The 11567-nt window shown below is 40.4% G+C and overlaps 1 long non-coding RNA gene across 4 annotated transcripts in view; it reads left to right on the top strand.

The window, feature by feature from the left end:
- The window catches only part of LOC129481056 (uncharacterized), a 238179-nt gene extending 231793 nt beyond the window's left edge, over positions 1–6386 (top strand). For all 4 annotated transcript variants that reach the window (XR_010120369.1, XR_010120372.1, XR_010120371.1 and 1 more), the window contains 4 exons: positions 1909–1980; positions 4344–4424; positions 5003–5068; positions 5168–6386. This is a non-coding gene — a long non-coding RNA (uncharacterized lncRNA). The remainder of the gene's footprint in view (positions 1–1908; positions 1981–4343; positions 4425–5002; positions 5069–5167) is intronic.
- Positions 6387–11567: the final 5181 nt, after the last annotated feature.

Below are 11567 nucleotides of genomic sequence, written 5' to 3' on the forward strand. Positions count from 1 at the left end.
TATTCTCTAAAAGATTTTTGGATTATCTATTCCTTTAGTGTATGCTAGAACAATCCTAAAAAACCTTTGGGCTGGTGTTTTTTAATGGGTAGATTTTAATTACTGATTCAGTTTCTTTGGTTGTTCAATAGTTTATTCAGATATTCTGTTTCTTTTTTGAATTAGTTTTTGTTCTACATTTGTTTTGAAGAAGTTGCCTGTTTTACTTATTTTCTAATTAATTTGTAATATAGTTGTTCAAAGCATTATTTTATGATTGTTAAATATCAACCATATTTGTAGCTATGTCTTCTTTTGTTCACAGCACCTTTTTTTTTTTTTTGTCTGAGTTCTACCCTGTCGCCCATGCTGGAGTGCAGTGGCACAATCTCGGCTCACTGCAAGCTCCACCTCCTGGGTTCAAGTGATTCTCTCGCCTCAGCCTCCTGAGTAGCTGTTGACAGAACCTTTTATTCTTACTGTTTCATTAAAAATCTTGCTAAAAGTTTGTCAATTTTCAACGAAACAAATTTAGGATTGTGATACTTCCTATTGTTTCATTGTCTTTAGTTCATTAATTTTCAGTCATATCTTTATCATTTTCTTCCCTCTATTCAACTTGCCTATCGTGGATACGTTTTTTTTTTCTTCTGATTTCTTGGGTTGTATGTTTGGCTCATTAATTTTCAACTCCTTTATGTCAAATGCATGTATTTAAGGCAATAAATTTTCCTTTAACTGTAACTATAGCTGCACCTCACACATTTTTACAGTTTTAGTTATAACTCAGTACTAGATATTTTTTAATGTCTGTTAGCATTTATTTCCTGTTTAATTAATGATTTACCTAAAAGCATTTTCAAAAACTTATTGCCATAAATGTATCCAGTCTTTTTCTTTGGCTAATAGCTTGAAACTAGAAGTTGAATAAGATCTTGCCTGGAAAAAAGCATGTTTTTAAATCCCCAAATTTATAGAGTTCTTTTTGCTTTTTAAAAGATTATTGATTTATAACTTAATAGCATTATGGTTGATGACTTGGTATATATGATATCAGTTCTTTGCCATATGTTGAGATGTGTTTTGTGACCTAAAATGTGGTCAGTTTCTGCAAATGTACAATGTGCACTTAAACAGAACATACATTCTCTTTGTGTTAGGTACGGAAATCCATATATGTCAATTTATGTAAGTGGTTCCAATTATTTTAATGCCATCGCATATATAGAAAATTCTAATATTTGTACAGCACAGTAGCATAAGTTGGAGTTGATTTGAAAATGTCTTGCAGGGCTCACTAAAATATTTATTGTACCTTTTAAAATGTTATATAATTATAAGGAAAAATACAAAGTATTAGATAAGATATTGTTAAATTTTTATAAGCCTAAATATAACATTTTCAGAATTTTACTTGAGAAACTTGAGTTTGCTTTCATGAACATAACTATTTTAATCAGATTTTATGTTTGAAATAGCTTAGATCATTCCTGATTAAGATGTTTTAATAATGACCTTTTCTAATCTCCTCAAATTCATGGTGTTGAAAACCCAATGAAAATATTTGTCCAAATAAATTACCAAAATAATTTTACAACATTTTAAAAACAATTCAAACCGTTGTTATTATATAGGAAGCATCTAAAGTTCTTCCTTAATTTCACTGAAAAAAATGTAATTTGAAATTTCTTGTGATAGGGCATGGTAGCTTTGTAACGTGTCCACTTGGCTAGTTGGACTGTGTCTCCCAGAAGCCCTTTCTCTATGTGTTTTCAGTCAGGATGGGCTTCAGGAGGCACTTTTGCATGAGATTTGGAGGGCAGAAGTGAAGCAGAAGCCATTCTGTTTTGTATGCTGGGAAGGTTGGAGCAAGGGCGTTTTAAGGCTCACATGTGTTGCTTTATCTGTCGGCTCATCTCATTTGCTTAGGGTAGCATCTGGGCCTGGAACTGCTGCACCTTCCCTTGAATCTTCCTTTGGCTTCTCCAGTTCCTGAGCCAGGTGTGTGTTTATGTTTAGCTCTGGGACGAAGGGCATTAGTGTCTCCTGCAGGACACTCACTTTATCAAGGCTGGAGACAGCAAGAACTGACACTAGTTCCAGGCCATCCTTGTAGGTTACATCTTGACCTTAATCTCTCCTATTTATATGCACCTTGCCTGCTCTTGGGTTTCAAATCCAGCATTAGACACAAAAATAATAGTGTAATAGAAACTGTTCAACCACAGCAAAGCACAGTGGCTCACGCCTGTAATCTCAGCACTTTGGGAGGCCGAGGTGGGTGGATCTTGACCAAGGTGGTCAAGAGTTCGAGACCAGCCTGGCTAACATGGCGAAACCCCGTCTCTTTACTAAAAATACAAAAAACTAGCCAGGCATGGTGGTGGGCGCCTATCGTCCCAGCTACTCAGGAGGCTGAGGCAGGATAATCACTTGAACCTGGGAGGCAGAGGTTGCAATGAGCAGAGATTGCACCATTGCACTCTATTTAGCCTGGGCAACAAGAGCAAAACTCTGTCTCCAAAAAAAAAAAAAAAAAAAAAAAGATTATTTAATCAGCTCCCACAGTTGCATAAGGTGAAATCCTTGTCTATCTCTTTATCTATCATCTATTAATCATCTGTCTTTTTCTCTATCTAGCTATTTGGATGTCTGGCCATCTTATCCCCGAAAAGTTCTGCTTCTGTGTCTGAAACCTGACTTATACATAGGACAAATAAATTTCAAATCCAAATAAAATTTCACATGCCAAGTATTTTTAAATTCTAGTGAAGTTTTACTGTGAAAATCTACTGTTAGAACAGTTACCTCTAGCTTGCAGGCCATTCAAGTGCATATTAGTCACAAACAGACAAAAGCATCAATGGTGGATTAAAGACAACTGCAAATTCTTTGATATTTTTCCCATTTAGAGGTGGGGTCTACTTTCCCTTTTCTTGAATCTAGGCTGGCCTGTGACTGCTTCGGCCAACTGAATAGGGAAGAGTGATGCTGTGCTGTTTCCAGGCCTGTTCTTTAAAAGGACTTGGAAGCTTCTGCCTTGGCCTCTTTGTGCCTGAGTTGCTGTATAAGAATCTGACTACCTTGCTGGAGAGAACTTGTGGAGAAGACTTGACCTTATATGCAGAGCTAGAGGGGCCCTAGTTAGTCCAGCCATATAGCCATCCTGTCAAAATAGCAGGTATGTGAGAAAAGCTGTCTTGATTCCTCCAGTCCAGCCCAGCCACCAACTGAATAATACCAAGTATATGTACCTCAAATGGAGCAAAAGAACTGCTCAGCTAAGTCCTGCCCAATGTCCTGACTCAGAAGATAATGACAGATAATGAAATGATTGTTGTTTTAAGCCACTGTGTTTTGAGGTAGTTTATTACACAGCAATGGATAACAGAATAGTATTTAATATATATATGTAAAGACAGGTATTTGGGACCAATGCCTGGATTAGCACTAACCAGGAGTCCCCTTTCCCCATCTCTCCACCCCATGCTGCAGTTTGGGCTGTATTCCTTGCTCCTCAGTCACCTGGAGCATCCATTCCCCTGGAGCTCCATGAGCCCTTTGGACTCAGAGGGCAGGGGTTTGCCCTGCAGTGCCTGCTGAAGTACATCTCCAGGTAGTAGAGCACCTTGGCCATGCACAGTGCATCTGGCAGAGCAGTGAGGGCTCCATTTTGCTCATTGCACTCAACATCTCCAGGGACTGTGGGGTTCCCTGTCAGACCTTGCTCTGCTCCATCCTCCCTCCAAGGAGCCTTGGATAAGGCTTCTAACAGCCTGGAGGCTCCAGGCAGCCAGGCCCTGCCAGACTGCCCTGAGGGCCAAGGGGATTAATATCTCACAGCACATCTGTAACTGATTCTTGGCATTCCAGGGAGTCTGGCACAACTGTGAGCAGCTCTGAATTAAATCAAGCTTCTTAATTTGTGCAGCTCAATTTTTTTTTTGAAAGGGAGTCTCGCTCTGTCGCCCAGGCTGGAGTGCAGTAGCGCGATCTCGGCTCACTGCAAGCTCTGCCTCCTGGGTTCACGCCATTCTCCTGCCTCAGCCTCCCGAGTAGGTGGGACTACAGGTGCCTGCCACCACGCCCGGCTAATTTTTTGTATTTTTAGTAGAGACGGGGTTTCAGCATGGTCTCAATCTCCTGACTCTGTGATCCGCCCGCCTCAGCCTCCCAAAGTGCTGGGATTACAGGCATGAGGCACCACGCCCGGCCGGCTCAAATTTTTATAATTCTTACTAATTTTTTATTTGCTAGATCACCCCCTTTCTATCTTGTCTTTTATTATCTATTTAATCCTATCCTTTTTTTGAAACCCTAACTTAGTCATCATTGTTGTGCTAATCAGCTGCCTTTGCTTTCAGATCCATTTCCTGCCCTTCTTTTATTCTACTCTGTGTTACAGCCAACCACATTTCCAGGCTCCCTTGTCCTCTGCTATCTAGGTGAGTTTTGTCAGTGGAAGACATTGGTGGAAGGTTGGATGCTTCTTCTTCTAGCATCTCTGGTGGTGGCTGTGTCTCCTTCCTGACTCCAGCTCCCACTGGGTGTCACTCACTTTGTGGTTTTGGTGCTTTCCCAGTGGCCTGGCTTCTGAGCCCTGCTTCTGCAGCCCAGGGAGAGTAGCAGCAGCCTGCTGCTTTTAGTGTCTGGGTTGCCCACTCTTTTTCCTGTTTGACCTCTCTGTGCTTCCATGACCCAAGTAAGTCATTAAATTCCCTCTGTCAAAAAGACTTAGGTTCCTGTTTCATGACTGGATGCTGACTGATATTGTTATTACCATTGTAACTATTATCGTTGTTATTGTTTTTATTATTTTATACTGTCAATGCCTGTTTAAATTTACCCATGTCTTTTCAAATTACTTTAATCACCTTGCATTTTGCATTCCACTTCTATACTTTTGGTTAAAGTTTTCTTCTTTTTGCAACATATCCCTAGTATTTATTTCTATAAGGGTCTGTGTTTTAGATAACTTACAGATTCAAAATTTTAAAATATGGCTTTTTGTCATTTACTTAAGATCTGTATGCAAGAAGAAATGAAAAAGATGAACAGGCAGAGGCCAGGACTACCTACCACAACTCAGGTCAATATTAATTTTATGATTTAATTAATTCCATAAATTCTCTTTTCTGTATGAATATAAGGTTCTTCCCTCCCTGACTCACACATCTACCTCTTCTAGGAGTTGCCTTGGGATCCACAAAGAAGTTGAGGTGGTCCAGTACTCATAAGCCAACAAACTTCAAAGGAGAGTCAAATGTACATTTTCAAAACAAGAGTACTGAAAAGCATTGAAATAAACACACAAAAAGAGATTCAAATGTACATCTTAAAAGGAGGAGGAGATTGTTTGAAGAAGTAGGGGAATATGATGTTGAAAGTCTCTGAAGAGGTTATGATAGTTGTTTAAGGGAGTAGAACATTAAAACATTTTTGTCTGTTCAATCTTAATTTTTAAAAATGATAGCATAGAGTTTGGCCAGTTATGGAGGGGCTGATTTCATCACTGTCAATGAGCAGTAAACTTTCTTAGTCTTTTATTTGGGGAATGTATCTATTTTACTTTCACTTTTGAATGAGACTTAGCTGATGCAATGGACTGAATTGTGTTCCTCCAGAATTTGTATGTTGAAGCTCTAAAGGCAAACGTGACTGTATTTGGAGGCAGGGCCTTTACAGAGGTAATTAAGGTTAACTAAGGTCATAAGGATGGGGCCTAACCCAATATCACTGTCCTTATAAGAAGAGACACCTGGGATGCGTTTGCACAGAGAAAAGGCCCCAGGAAGACACTGCAAGAAGAGGGTGCTCTTCAAGTGAAGGAGAAACCAAACCTACTAACACTTTGATCTTTGACTTCTGGGCTCCATAACTGTCAAAAATAAGCTTCTGTTATTTAAGCCACCTAGTTTGAGGTATTTTGTTATGGCGGCCCTAGAAAACCAAATACACCTGGGTATAGAAATCTAGGTTGATGATTTTGCTTTTATAGTATTTTTATAGTATTTTGAGATGTGTGTCTTTGAAGTTCTGCAGTTGCATTATATTGTGGCTTGCTTTGGATTTGTTACATTTAAGCTTTATGTATCCTTCCTGGAATTCATTACAATTTTCGAACTTCAGGATTCAAGTGTTTTAATCACTGATGAAAACATTTCAACCATTATCTCTTCAAGTATTGCCTGTCCTATTTTCCTCTATTTCACATTCTTGGAATTAAATCTGTTGGTTCTCCTCATTCCGTCTTCCATGTCCCTTAATCTTCCATATTTTCCAGATCTTTATATCTCTGTGCCTATTAAGTAATGTCTAAAATCTGTTGCCCAGTTTATAAATTATCTTGCTGAATCTGCTATTTAACCTACTCATTTAAGTTTTTAATTTCCTTGACATATACCTACGTGAATGGGTGTGTTTTTACTTAGACTACCTTTTCATTTAGAACCTAGCTTCTATGCAAGGTTCTCAATTCCAATTTCCTGTCCACTTGGGCCCAATGCTTACCTCATGTTTCCACACGAGCATGAAATCCCAAGTCCTTGGGTGAACAGAATTAGTAATCACCGGTCGGGTGTGGTGGTTCATGCCTATAATCCCAGCACTTTGGGAGGCTGAGGCAGACAGATCACGAGGTCAGGAGTTTGAGACCAGCTTGGCCAACATGGTGAAATCCTGTCTCTATTAAAAATACAAAAAAAAAATTAAATAAAATTAGCTGAGCATGGTGGCACGCACCTGTAATCCCAGCTACTTGGGAGGCTGAGGCAAGAGAATCGCTTGAACCCAGCAGGTGGAGATTGCAATGAGCCAAGATCACCCCACTGCACTCCAGCCTAGGTGACAGAGCGAGACTTCATCTCAAAAAAAATTAATAAATAATAATAATAATCACCCCTCCACCTCCATAGCACAGCTACGTCATGAACTGACATCTTAAAACTTTGTTCTGTTTTCAATTATCTCTTGGTTTCTGATGCCTGGGCATTTCTTTTTCTTTCTTGAGAGCTTAAGTATGAATATAAAACATTTCAAATTTTATATTTTATCCAGTATTTCTAGCTTTTTAATAGTGAGATTTATCTTACTCCCCATTTTATTAAAACAGAAAGTCTTGAGTAACATTTTAATACTGAGAAAAAAAGCCTCATTATTAGTTTTAGAAAAAGAGAGACAATCTGTGTTGTTCTGGAACCAAGACAAAGTTCTAGAAGATTCTCTCTTGATCCTTAAACAGCATAGAAAAACCAGGTAAGTTGACTATGATCACGTTTAGGAGTATGATGGCCAATGGATCCAAAACCTATCCTATATCTACATCTTGGTGGCCACGTTAATCTGACATCTGACAGCAAGAGCAATGATTGGGTTCACTGGAAATCTTTGTGAAGTGCGAGTGAAGTCCTTGTGAAGTCAGAGTGAGTATCAGAACTTTGAGTTCTAGTCGTGGCTCTAACTGATTCAAAAGGTCAGGGCCTAATCAATTTACTCATTAACTTATAATTGTAATTAATTAGATTTTATTAATACAAGAATAAAAGAATTGTCCAGCACCTACTAAGCCAAATCCTAAAGATATGGAGAAGCAGATAAAAGTTGCTGCTCTCAAATAACACAGTTCAGTAATAGGAGACTGGCTTGGAATCATCTATCCTGTAAGTGAAATTTTGATGGATTATTGTTGAGGTGCAAAGGATGGAGCACTCAGTTGAATCTTGCTGGGGGAACTGTAATCGGAAAGCTCCAAGAGTAGTAAACGAGAGTTTTGGAGGCCTAAGATCTTGCAATCACATGTGTAGAAGGATATTTACGGTGTGCAGGCTCCTCCATGAGTAGCCCCAATGCCTTGGGTGGAATGGATACAAAGGTACGGACTTCTTGCATCCTTCCCAGGATATCAGGAGGCTTGGAGCAATATCTGCAAAATGTTGGTGATTGCTGAAACACCGCGCTATAACATCCATGGGGTCTTGCCCTTCTTCAACCATTCAGTAAATAGCACTCAGTAGAGATTCTGGCTGAGGATACTTGTTTTCAAAACAACAGCCCTGAGCCAACCTTTTTAAGTAGTTCCATATGTTTTTATGGAGAGTTTATGGATTGTGGCCTTCAGAATTCTTTTGTTTATCACTGGGAATTCAAGTCCTGAAAGCTGCTAACTAACCATGAGGTCTGCTGGTTATACAAGCTGTTGGACCTCTTAAGGACTTTGACATAAGGACCACTTTCTGTGAAATAAGAATTAGTGGTTTAAAAAGAGTGCACTTAACAGTATCATGTAAGTATCAGTTTCTGTATGTCATTACTAGCCAGGCTTTTTTTAAAAAACTGGACTGTGCTGCCTTGTGTGTACATTTAAATGAGGCCCTTAAAGGGAAATCTGAGCAATGTCTTCAGACAAAGACTTATAATCAGAAGGGTCTTTTTTAAAAAAAAAAAAAAAAAGAATAACTATCTTCAGCAGGCCTAAAACCAGGATGGAAAGGTGGACACTTCCCCACCTGGGCCCCAAAGCAGGGCCCTTCAAAATACTGAAGGTCCAGCATTCCCTGGGCAATTCTTCCTCCTCTGTCCTCCCCACCCACATCAATACCCAGCTTGCAGTGATATTCTTTTACCCTTTACTAATCTAATGCCAAACACATGTAGGTTCTATCCTGTTTCCAGGAAAGAGGTTTCCATGAGTTGCCTCATCAGCCTTAATAATAGCTACAATATATGGCGCACTTTGTGCCCAGCACTCGATTCCTTTTATACTTGATCTCTTTTCATCCTTTCTTCACAATAGCCCCATGAGGTGGGTGCTATAATTTTTTCTCATTTTACAGGTAAGGAAACCAAAGCTCAGAGAGTCTGAGCAATTTGCTTAAAGTTACTTAACAGCTATATTAGCCTACTACTTATAATTCGACTACCTGTGTCCAAGGCTACATAAATTCAGGTCGCCTGACTCAAAGCTCTTATTCAACGTGCTAGCCTCCTTCCCACTCTCTCATAGGAAAGATCTATATGTTTCTTATGAGATCTAGCTTGATCTCTAAGGCTCCATTCCAGCTTGAAAGAACTATGGTTCTTCTCCAGTGTCAGTTGTGTTGCTGTTCATGTTGTTTTCATGTAAAACAATGTAAGAAAGAGGCTGATAATCTCCCTCCATGAAACAGTTCTTCACACATTTAAAATCATCCATGGCTGATCATAAATGCTTCTCCAGAGAGTGAATGGTCATGGCTGGTGCAGAAGGGTAACACTCTGGAAAGGCGGATGTGAGACCTGGCAGCTCTGCCTGGGTACACATAGCTTAGGACTGACAAGTGAGTCAGCAGAAGTGAGCAGACAATACTGTATTGGGTTTTAACGTGATGAGTCAGCCTTGCTATCTGGCCAGCTTCAGTGCAGCCCCCTGAAGTTTTAACAGAATATTAATTGCCCTTTCACTTCCTGTTCCACACAGCTGGGTGGGATTGCTACCAGCCACACTGTTGAGAAGTTACACATTTTAGCCCAGCCTAGAAAGGTTTCCTGTGGTGGGTGAAATGACAACATGCACAAAGGTCAAACTCCAGATGTGGGAATCTGACCTTTTCTCCTCTTGGGGAAAGCATTGCCTCATTATAATCTCAAAAGATTTTTGGTACAGGTTTAAGGCTAGAGTCTACTGAAAGATCCAAACTCCTCTAACATAGAGGATGCCAGCCTGTTTCATGTAAATTTATCCAAGGCTTTGAGACCACCTACAAAATTCCTGAGCCAAGGGACCAGGGGATGTAGGCGAATGTTTAGGCATTTCTGAAGGAGGGAGCTAGACCTAGAAGTTGCTGCTTGCTCCTAGAAGTTGGAAGGCATTTCAAGATGAGGAATGAGTTGTTTCTGGATTGATGCCTTCACTGGCTAGAAATGCCAGCGGATGGTGGGAAGAGTACATGGCAGGATGATGAGGAGTTTCCCATTTATTCATTCATTTATTCATCTGTGTATTTATTTTACAAAAATTCATATCAGATTTGCAAAATTCACTCACAATACACTCAGAGATGATAAAAAATGTAACTTAACTTTTTTTATTAACTGGTGGAATATTTCTCTCAAATTTCCACCACTGGACCCCAGAGTGGGAATTGAATTTTAGCCCAATCTTGTAAACTTAGTTCCAATGTAATTATCTAGGTTGAGCTAAAAGTTTCTTTTCATCTTTCAGGTTTCCTCTTCATGCCTCTACTTCTATGCAGTTTGACCTCTGAGTATGCAGCTGGTGATAGATGGAAACCCTTGTTCATAAGCTTTGTGGCACTGTTGGCAGGATGAGGGGACTTCTGGATCCTCACTGGTCACTGTGGCAGAGTGGTTGGTGTTGTCTGCTCCCTAGACAGGAACCCACTGAAGAATCTAATGTTTTTTGATATGCTGGCATTCATTGTTACAGCCCATCATCCCAGCCATCAATCCAGGACATGGGGTCCGTGCCCATGGTGGGAAGGAGGAGGAGGAAGCTGGCTTTGTTCTGACCTTGGGCTTCTCCTGTTCCACCAGTACTTTCTTTGGGGGAAATAGGTAAAGAAATGGCTGTTCAGATGAGAAGATGTGTCAGTAAACTTTTGCTACAGTGATGCTGAAAAACAACCACCAGTGACTTTCAGTGGCACATAGCAATAAACATTTATTTAGCTCAGGGATTGACAATCTTTTTTTTTGAAAAGGGCCAGATAGTAAATATTTTAGGTGTTTCAGGCCATACAGTCTCTGAACTCTGGCCTTGTAGCACAACAGTAACCTTAGATGCTATGCAAATGGAGGAGCATGACTGTGTTCCAATAAAACTTTATTTATGGACACTGAAATTGGAATTTCATGGAATTTTTATATGTTAAGAAATATTATACTTTGATTTTTTTCAACCACGAAGTTGAATGATCTGTGAGTTTTTTTCACAAGTCATACAAAAACAGATGGTGGGCCAGACTTGGCCCATGGCCATAGTTGGCCAAACCTTGATTTAGCTCATGAAACTGCTCTGGGTTGGGCTCGGCTGCTCTGCGCTGCACTCATCTGCAGTCGGCTGTGAGTTGGCTAGGCAGCTCTGCTGGTGGTGCCAGGGCTCATTCACATGTATGGGGATTGTTTGCCATTGGCTGATCCACAGTAGCCTTGGCTGGGATGGCTGTGGCACGTCGGCTCTGCCGTGTGAGTAGCCAGCAGGTCAGCCTGAGCATGTTCTCTTAGCAGTGGTGGAGTCACGTGAATCTAAGTGGAAATGTGCAAGCACTTTCAGAAACCTCTGCCTGAATTATGTTTGCCAACATCCCACGAGACAAAATCAGTCACCAGGCTAAAGCCACAGTCAAGTGAGTTGGGGCAGAATGCCCCTCAGAGTGAGAGGGCACTGCCAAGGTACATGGCAAAAGTGATGGATGTGCTGGAGCCATTAAGACACTCAACCCACCAAATGACCTAAATTGGGGATAACTTTTGTTTGTTTGTTTGAGATAGGGTTTCACTCTGTCACCCAGGCTGGAGTGCAGTAGTATGAACATGACTCACTGCAGCCTCGACCTCCCAGGCTCAAGTGATCCTCCTGCCTCAGCCTCCCA

The sequence above is a fragment of the Symphalangus syndactylus genome, chromosome 4 (genome assembly GCF_028878055.3).
Source record: "Symphalangus syndactylus isolate Jambi chromosome 4, NHGRI_mSymSyn1-v2.1_pri, whole genome shotgun sequence".
In the NCBI taxonomy this organism is placed as follows: Eukaryota; Metazoa; Chordata; class Mammalia; order Primates; family Hylobatidae; genus Symphalangus; species Symphalangus syndactylus.